We start from the raw sequence: 7,245 nt of genomic DNA on the forward strand, positions 1-7,245 counted from the left end.
GGGGGGGGGGTCAGGGTTTAATTTTAGTTAAATGAGTGGAAGAGGGGCAGTGATGAGTCGGTCTGCAAGCTGTTCTGCTCCTGCACAATCTCAGTAGGACTGCACACTGGCACTGAAGGCTGCTCGAGAGGAACAGCTTGCCAGGTCTGGCCCTGAGAAACCATAGGCTGAAGCTGCTCTTACATTAACTCATCCTGCATTAACTCGCTGTGCTGGCCTTAGGTGTCATAAGTGATGCATGTGATCCTCTCTCCAGGAGGCCAAGAGCAAGAAGTGATCCTACCTACCACGCCATATATGCTGCAGTACTTGGACACATCAAGGTGAGTTAAAGTTCTTAAGGCTGTGTGTCTTGGAGCTTACTACATTAAAGGGATGAAGTTACTTCGGTTAGGCTAACTGGACAAATCTTTTATAGGAAAGAAATATTGGTGCTACATGACAAAGAACAAGTACATGCACGGTTTGAATTATGGGGGAGCTTGGGGGGGGCTGAGCCCCTCATGGGCTGGTCAGTATCCCCCCCACCCCCACAACAGCCTGGAGCCCATGCACCACCATGCACAGCCCCTGGCCTGCCCTGTGCCTTTATAAACTGCCCAGGTGGTTGCAGCTCCTTCTGGCTGCCATCGCAGCTGACCCCTGTCCTGTAGTACTGGTGGGGACCTGTGTGCCCTGACCGCAGCCAGTTTATTTTGTAGACCCCTCCAAGAGTCAAATGTAACTTGAACCCTGGGTATGTGGTATTTGGCAGAAAGAAAGTGGGTCCAAGGAGAGTTAGCTGAGTAAAGGGCTCTTCACATAATGATCTCCATCCCTTTGAGAGGGTGGAAGTGCAGCCTCCTTGACATCATCATTCCTCAAGAGCTTCTTTGTGACACCCTTCATGTGGCCTCTTTGAAAGATGTGGTTCGGTGGGGCCAGGCACAGGTGAATGGCTGTGCCATGAGGCAGTGTATTCTGTAGATGACCTGGTTCTTTGGCCTGAAGAGGTGGGCGTGAAATACTATAGGCCCTTTCCTCTGGAGTTGCCCTGAGGGTGTTCAGATGCCTTGGGCTCTTCAGCAATCTCTGAAGTCCCCAGATCCCTCCCTTCTGAAGCCATGGCTTTTGGAGAATTTCATGAGATGATTTTACAGCAGGTTATCTCATGATCCTTTGAGCTGTCTCTTGTGGGTTTCTCAGAGAAGCAGTGGATCTGGTCTTTGCACCACAAAAGAGCCAGACTTGCTGATAAAGCTGAGTCAATAGTGGCTAATGGTGCTCTGGGATGATACAACCTATACCTCTTTCTCATCACCCACAGTTTGCACCTTACCTTTTTGATTCAAAATTCTCAGGTTTGTAAATGTTAGGCTTTTTCCTTCTGTGGTTTTTTTTTTTTTTTTTTTAAACAAGGTTTCTAACGGGCATTTCCACCATTATGTTGTCACAGTAAAATGCAGATGTTTCATACATTCTTAATAGCTGCTGTGAGAGAAGGAAAGTTGTATTTTTATTTATTTAATGTAAGACTTTGAAAAAATGCATATTTACCACAATTGCCTGCTTAGAGTTCCTTTCATTTTTTTTTAAAGGAACAATGGCTACTGGAAGAAAAAATCCTAAGGCTTGATTCTTGCTAGCATTATGCTGCACTAAATCATGCCTTATATTTAGCAGTACATATTTATGTTTCTCTTCATACCTCCGCCTTTATAACAGGTTGAAAGAATGTTGAAAATCGAATGTACTTGTTGTTCTTTTTACAGTCTGGGTTGGGACAGTGAAAATTATTAAAACAATTTAATATTGCTTCACTTTGATGCTGTAAAATGTGGGTTTGTAGAGGCTTTATAGGAAAGTGAAGCTGTGTAAAGGCAACTGTTTTCAATTGACTTTTCCTTTGGAAGGACCAAATGTTGTTTCCATAATTCCTTCTGGTGTTGGGTTTTGTAACAGTCTGATTTTGCAACCCTTAAAGTTTGGCTCAAACATAACTGAGCAGTAGTGAGCTTTGAGCAGAGGATATGGCCCATTGTTTCCTGACACATGTGAAGGTGATTTCATAAACATTAGGGCTGGAAGGGACCTCATAAGATCATTGGGTCCAGCCCCCTACCCAAAAGGCAGGGAGTCAGCTGGGGTCAAATGACCTCAGCAAGATAAGCATCCAAACACGATTTGAATGTGTCCAGAGTACGTGCTTGCACCACTTCTGGGGAGAGTCTATTCTACACTCTGGAGATATGGATGGTAAAGAACTTTTCCCTTATGTACAGTCTAAAATGATCTTCCAGTAGTTTGTGGCCACTGGATCTTGTTTTCGCTAGGGGAACCCTGGTGAACAGATGTTCTCCCAGATCCTGATGTACACCCCAATATACTTAGGCTGCCACCAATTCCCTTCTGAGCCTATGCTTTTCCAAGCTGAAGAATCCCATGGCTCTCTTCTGGACTTTGAGTGTCTCCATGTCCTTTTTAAAGTGTGGAGCCCAGAATTGGATGCAGTGCTCAAACTGTGGCCTCACCAAGGCTGAGTACAGTGGGAGGATGACATCTTGGGTCTTGTTTGAGATGCATTGGTAGATGCAAGCCAGAGTTTTATTTGCTTTGCTGGCTGTGGCATTACATTTGTGGCTCATATTCATCTTGTGTTCAATCATGACCCCCAAGTCTCTCTTTCAGATGTAGTGCTATTGAGTGGACCGCTGCTGAGCCTATAGGTATGGTGAACCTTGCATTCTGTATGTTGAAGGTCATCAGGTTTATATCTGCCCACCTTGTGAGCCTGTCCAAGTTGGCCTGAATCCTCAGCCTATCCTCCAGTGTAACCACGCTTCCCCATAGTTTGGTGTCATCCGCAAACTTTGCCAGTCTGCTTCTGACACCCGAATTCAGATCATTAATGAATATATTAAAGAGTACTGGACTGAGTACTGAACCCTGAAGGACACCACTGGTCACCATGTGCCATGTTGACTTGGTGAGTGGAAGGATGACAATGGATTGCTGATGTTGCAGAAGGGGTGATGTAGCCTTGATAGTCCAGGGAGTATGTGAGAGCAAGATTTATTTATTTTTTTTAAATATTCCTTATCTTTCCCTGTTACATAGTTAATCCAATAAAAGACAAGTTTTTAGACACAAAATAGCCTTCCACCAACCGGTCTGTATTGGCTTCTTTCCCAGATCTGAAGAAGGGTATTTTTGTTCTGCAAAACTTGTATAGCATTTCCCCAACTACGTAGTTGGTTCAATAAAAGATGCAACTAAGCACATCCTGCATCCAGCAAATTGCTGAGCTAGTTAGGGAGAGGTATTGATGCTTCAGTGCCTGCATCTGCCAGAAGAGTTTATCTGAAGCAGAATGTTTTCATTTTAGCCCACTACACAAATTCTGACTCATCACAGTACATCCAGGGTTGTGTCCAGAACTGTGGGACCTTCCGTAGTGGAAAACACCCTCTTTTAAAAGTATACTTAAAGGAAACCAATGTTCTCAGCTCTCTGGAAGGAGCTTATTGCTGAGTGAGCAGGGTTACAAAAGGCTTAGAGCCCTTAATAAAAATAGGCTGTTTTGTTCCTCATATATTTTTGGCACTTTGCCACTGATCTTGCAAGCATGTTCCCGTAAAGACCCAATAAAATACTTTGTAGTTGTGTAGCCCTGAGGACCACAAAGGCTATACAAGCATCAATTTAGGCTTGCAATACTGCTGTGAGGCTGGTAAATAAATATAATTAACTCCCTAGAAAATAAAGCTAATGGTATAGTGATGAGCACTACAGACGTGCCCACAAGTAATTATTATATAATCTGAGGCAAAGAGAAGTTAGATGGCTTGCCAAGTCTGAGTAGAAGCAGAAATAAGTCTTTAATTTTCCCATTTTCTTAAATCTCTAGAACCCTGTCTTCTGGTAGCACTTAAATTTTCATGGAATTTTTTCCTCCCTGCCTCTTGTAAATAATGCTGTTCATAATATGGCTGCCATGTAGACTTAGTACAAGTAAATGCAGGGCTTGATGTTTTTGGAGTGCATATGTCCATTAAGCTTTTCAGGAGCACACTTTTTGTGTAATTCTGAGGTAAGTAACTTAGGCCATCCTACTTTCTATACTAGACCTTCCCTGGTACAGAAGTTCTTTGGGCAGCAGGTCTGGCAGCTACATTTCCCTTCTCAGCTGTTCATTCCCAAGTCTCTGAAGCAGTGATTCTGAGGAGTATCCAATTTGAGGGTTATGGTCTTTCCATTGCTGCTGGTGAAGGTGAAGAAGGACCTTAGATGGTCCCTGTGGGGAGAGGCACAAGCCATTCCTAAAGCCAATACTGAATACGTCTGTAGAGAAAACTTGTCTGTCTGAGACAGCTTTGCCTCCCATGCTGGAGCCCTCCTAAAGTTGCATTAAGGCATTACTTAATTACTGTTCTGTAACATGCACCTCCTCCGAGGATGGATAGGGTAGTGCAGGGCTGTTCAACTTCTGGCTGGAGTGGCTGGTGACTACATACCACCTGGACTGCACACCATGCTGGCACCCTAGTGGCATGCCATGTGTCCCCCCCACTGGGCTATGCAGCGGGTGCCCCGTCACTGTACTACACTGGCCCTGTGAGTGCCCTGCATTGCCCCCAAGGACAGGAGCTAGATACGGAAGCTGGAGGAGGGAAGGGGAGCCTGGAGACCCTGTTAGCAGCAGATGCATTATGTGGGGAGCGGTGCCTGGACCAGGAGCCTGGGGGCCTCGGATTAATCCATCTTCTTGCAACCTGTGGTGTGCCAGTTGGACAGCTCTGACTTGCAATGTGTGAGGAGTGACTGCAACTATATTCTTGCTTAGGAGGAATATTGTAAGGGTAAGAGATTGTGCTTGTCCTTGCTTTGGTTGCCTGGTTGCAAGTAACACTCCTGTTTGATCCTCTTTGTTGAAGTCAGTGAGTCTCTTATTATTGAAAAGCAAGGGAACAAGGCAGTGAGGAAAAACAAACTCAGCAGTCCAGGAGGTGTTCAAGCTATGATGGGGCTAGAAGCTAAAATGTGGTCAGAGCTGGAAGAGAGACAGCCAAACCAAGCCATAACCCTGACTAATACAGTTGTTGAATCTTGTCTTGGAGTCCAATTCTGATTCTGTTTCCCCCTCACCCTCAAGCGCTCCATAATTCCACATTGTAACACGGAGCCAATCCTCGGTCTCTGTTACATGCCTGAGCACAGTGATGCCTGTGCTCTCTGCTCCCTGAGTCGGGACTTTCCCCAGCTTGGAGGCTTACCATGAGCCAGCTGGAAGCTGGTCCCATCTGTCAGTGCTGGCAGAGGGCCTCAGGGATGGCAAGAAACCCTTTTGTGGGGAAAGACTCGTAGCTGCTCCTGGTGACCATGATGGATGACCAGGGATGAACCTGGCAGCAGCAGGTAGAAGACTGGGATTGAGGATCTCCCAGCTGCAGAAGCACTTGATGGAGGGCACTGAAGGTTATTGGGCTGCTCCAAAAAACCAATCTAAGAGCAAGCAATGAAGGACTCATTTTTCCCTGGAGAGGGGAGTAGAAACGTAATCTCCTAGGTGGGAGTGGTGTAGACCTGTGTGGAGGCTTGAGAACAGCGGGACAGTGGAACCTCTGAGTCAACTATTTTGGAGATGGAAGACTAGCAGAGAACTGTGATGGGCTGAAAAGATGTGAGGCGAGGAGTTGCTGGTCAGCTGATGGAGGCTAGTATAAAGGATGTTGATTCTTGGAGCTAGGATTCTGATTTCAATTCAGAGTAAGAAAGACTGTCTGCAGGACTTAGCTGAGACAGTCTCTGAGAGAGGATGATTTGGGACTGAGAGAGAGTTAATAGCGTGTTGACTGAGGAGTCACCCTTAAGTAACTAATAGAAAGCAAGGAACAAGGCTCAGGAGGGTATATGGCCAGACAGCTGAGAACTCTCTGAAGCCATTGCTCTGAGGACTGGGAGTAAAAGACCCTAGCTACATTTCATGGGGTGGTGAGGACAGGGTGTAGGGGAGCTTGGAGGCTTGTGAGGAGAATTCACCTGTGGGACAAAACTGCAGTTTTCATTACCTTGCTGTTGACAATTAGCTTCCCCTTTTTCTTTTCCCATCAAGGTGTGGTAGGCAAATGTGACGAGGCGGGCCACACTTTGGAACCCAAAACATAAATAAGACACTTGTCTACACACTTCATCAACCTTTATTTTCTCACTTGCACCCAAAATCCCCTTCTTAGCATCCTTTTGGTTTTGTTGCCCAGTTCCTCACTTTTGCCAAACATTTAGACCAGCTTCTTTGCTAATGTGACAAATAGTCTTCTTTTTTTTTGTCTGCTTTGGGGAAAAAACATCCTGGCCCAGAAGGTTTTTAACCTGTGGTAGCTTCACTCCATTCATAGATTCATAGATTTCTAGAATCAGAAGGGACCTGGTAGATCATCGGGTCTGACCCCCTGCTCCAGGCAAGAAAGTGCTGGGGTTAGGTAACCCCAGCCAGATGCCTGTTTAATCTTCTCCTTAACACCTCCAGGGCAATGTTCCCTCTAAGGAGTAGTGGTCCGTGAGTGCGCTGCCTCCGTCTGGCATGGGACACTTATCGAAGGGGGCTGGAGGCTGGGGGTGGGGGCCGGAGCCAGGAGCCAGTGCGAGCTCAACCAGCTCTGAGGAAGTGCTTTCCTCCCCCGCATCAGGGCTGGGGAATGGAGCGCTTCCCCAGAGCCTGCGGACCCTGCGCCAGCCTCTGTCCCTGCCTTGCCTCAGCTCGGAGGAGCCGCTGCCTGCCCCAAGTGAGGCTCCATGGGCTCCGGGACACTGCTCCACTCCCTGGCATGGCCTCCGGGGCGTGTCCCAGAGCCTTACTTGGGGCAGGCAGCGGCTCCTCCCCGAGCTGAGGCAAGGCAGGGATGGAGGCTGGTGTAGGCTCTGTTGGCTCTGGGGAAGTGCTTGACTCCCTGGCCCTGATGCGGGGGAGCGGAGCACTTCCCCAGAGCCGGTGGGGCCTTTGCCAGGCTCGCGGGCTTGAAAAGGCTGTGCATGGCCACACTTAATTGTGTGTGTCTGCGCATGTGAGTACCTTAGAGGGAACCTTGCTCCAGGGTAGGGGAAAGCACCACCTCCCTTGGAAGCCCACTCCATATTTTGGCAACCCTTACCATAAAGAATTTCTTCCTTATGTCCAATCTAAATCTGTTCTCCTTCAGTTTGTGGCAGTTATTTCTGGTAACCCTGAGGGGAGCCCTGGTAAACAGAGTATCCCCTATTCCCTGCTGA

The 7,245-nt window shown here is 47.1% G+C and overlaps 1 protein-coding gene and 1 long non-coding RNA gene across 4 annotated transcripts in view; one reads left to right on the forward strand and one right to left on the reverse strand.

Annotated features, from left to right (window-relative positions):
- Nucleotides 1-6,507, reverse strand: part of LOC109303714 — a 21,146-nt gene extending 14,639 nt beyond the window's left edge. Inside the window, exon 1 of the long non-coding RNA XR_002099186.1 lies at nt 6,498-6,507. This is a non-coding gene — a long non-coding RNA (uncharacterized LOC109303714). The remainder of the gene's footprint in view (nt 1-6,497) is intronic.
- TMEM150C (transmembrane protein 150C) overlaps nt 1-7,245 on the forward strand; it is an 81,015-nt gene that overhangs the window by 1,428 nt on the left and 72,342 nt on the right. For 2 of the 3 annotated variants that reach the window (XR_002099185.1, XM_019525907.1), the window contains exon 2: nt 223-323. The gene's annotated coding sequence lies outside the window, so the exon portion shown is untranslated. The remainder of the gene's footprint in view (nt 1-222; nt 324-7,245) is intronic. The other variant, XM_019525909.1, reaches the window with a different exon arrangement.

This window comes from Gavialis gangeticus, unplaced genomic scaffold, assembly GCF_001723915.1.
Source record: "Gavialis gangeticus isolate Ggan-Ray unplaced genomic scaffold, GavGan_comp1, whole genome shotgun sequence".
Lineage (NCBI taxonomy): Eukaryota > Metazoa > Chordata > Crocodylia > Gavialidae > Gavialis > Gavialis gangeticus.